This window comes from Echinops telfairi, unplaced genomic scaffold (genome assembly GCF_000313985.2).
Source record: "Echinops telfairi isolate 266 unplaced genomic scaffold, ASM31398v2 ScPeMD7_34;HRSCAF=130, whole genome shotgun sequence".
NCBI classification, from domain to species: Eukaryota; Metazoa; Chordata; class Mammalia; order Afrosoricida; family Tenrecidae; genus Echinops; species Echinops telfairi.
The window spans coordinates 3,019,108-3,021,480 of NW_022103931.1; the positions used below are offsets into that span (position 1 = coordinate 3,019,108).

Here is a 2,373-nt window from a genome sequence, read left to right on the forward strand (position 1 = left end):
AGTAGGGAGGATGAGTATAGAGGAGTCCAAGTGGTTTGTATAAACCATTGACAATCTTATGACTAAAAATGATTAAGTGAGGTTGTAGGGTTATAAAAAACAAATGGTGGAAACCAAGAGAGGATGTCAAACCTTTTCAATACCTCTCTTAATAAATAAAACATACTGTAAATAGCTTTCTGATTATAATTTTCTAGTCATTTTTACAACTCTCTAAACTCTCTTTTCACTGGCTGCAAATGTATCCCAATCATGTAGTACTACAGGTATGTCACCATCCTCTTCTATACTAATTTGCCTGAACTGAGACTGATGGCTGTACTTCTGGTTTTAGTAAATTGTCTATTACTATGATCCTCATATAGCGATATATACTCTTTAAAGCAATTTATAAAAAATATCTATTCATATTTTGTTCACTTCAAGCTTGTGATGCTAACCAGCGATATGCTAGACTGATTTAAAGCATTGATGTTTTGGAAATTATCCAATTAGTTCATATTCATTAATTGGGTTAAAGTCCAAAATTATTAATTCATATATATTACATTATATGATATGCTGTATAACATGTATTTTAAAATGTAGTTATATCAATGTAGGACAGATCATACTAAATTCAAACAGACTTACTGAAGTTTTTAAGGAACCTGCACTAATGAATGAATGAATGATTATTATTTAGCATTTTGAATGTATGTACAATGGTACTTTGTCCAATTGAAGACTGGGGTCATACTGTAATATGAAAGAGAAGATTCAAAAGAGTGTGAAGATTACCTCTGGAGCAGTGGTGTGTGTAGAAAGTGAAATCAGAGAAGATGTAACTATAGGGCCGAGGACAGTGATCCACCCAAAAGCACAGATTATTGCAGAAGCCGGGCCCATACTGATTTGTGAAATGCTCACCCTGATAATATCACCCCTGATGCTGGAGATTCTGAACCCAAAGCTATGATCATTGGAACCAATGACGTGTTTGAAGTTGGTTATTATTCTCAAGCCAGGAAAATGGGAGATAATAATGTCATTGAGTCAAAAGCATATGTAGGCAGAATTATAATATTGATGAGTGGTTGCATCATTGGTGCCTGTTGCAGTCTGAACACCTTGGAAGTCATTCCTGAGAACACAGTGACCTACAGTGCCGACTGCCTTGCTGGGTGCAAACTGAGCAACCACAGCCCAGACACTACAGCTGATTTCCTGATGAAAATCTTGCCAAACCACCACCACTTAAAGAGACTACAGAAGGAAGCTCAATTCCAGTTAAGAACTAAAAACAATGTATGATAGATCCCATGAGAGCATGTGGTCTTTGACTGGTCTTGTAAAGAGCCATAGTGATTATGCAGTCTTAGCTCACAGAGGAATGCATATTGGCTTTATTTTATAAAATTCGGTTGGAGAAAAAAGTAATGTATTTTCATGGTAACTGTTCTCTATAATTGATATAATTCATTTATGTAAAGTGTATTGTTTTCTTATATACTTGCTCCTTTTCTGGTAATTTACACATTTGACATTTTTTCTCACATTTTATGAAATATTGGCCACACATTTTAGTTCTGTAAAACATTAACCTGTGTTATGTATTTATACACTAATATTTACTCAACTAATGGGTTTTAGTTCTGTAAAACATTAACCTGTGTTATGTATTTATACACTAACATTTGCTCAACTGATGGGTTTGAACCTTCGACTTTGTGGTTATCAGTTCAATGCTTAACCAACTGTAGTACCAGGCCTCCTGATAGGGAACTTGTGTCCTTCAAGACAATATATCAAGATTACTCCTTCAGATCCCTCCAAAAAGTCATGATAACTTTCTAAGCTGAACTCTCTGCCTTGAATTTAATTCATTCATCCCACAGATCCCCTCAAAAGCCACTGGTTGGATTATACCACTATATTAGCAATCTAGTAATGCCAAATGTATTACTCAAGTATGATGGCAAAATTGGGACTTTCCAGATAAACAGAAATTAAGTAAATTTTGGAAACCAAACTAAATTTACAAGAAATGCTAAAGGGAGTTCATCAGACAGAGAATCAATAATGGCAAAAAGCAATGTAAGATTAAGACACTTAATACTATCACCAGAAACCCAGAGATAGAAATATTGAAGATACAATGACACTGAAACTAGAGAACCAGATGTCACTTTGTAAACAATAGCAACTACAAAGCAAGAGGGGGAAGATAGTTATTTAATTTCCAAATATAGATAAAATCAAGGTGATATCAATATAGAAAGGACTGTCACAAACTTAAGAAGGGTTAGCAAACAGAAAATAGAACTTTGTCACCAACGTTTTAAAAAGGAAAATCATAAAAATTCAGTAAACAGTGAAAACAGAAATGAAAAA

The 2,373-nt window shown here is 34.2% G+C and overlaps 1 pseudogene; it reads left to right on the forward strand.

The window, feature by feature from the left end:
• Positions 1 to 549: 549 nt before the first annotated feature.
• LOC101640330 lies at positions 550 to 1,395 on the forward strand (annotated as a pseudogene).
• The last annotated feature ends 978 nt before the right edge of the window (positions 1,396 to 2,373 follow it).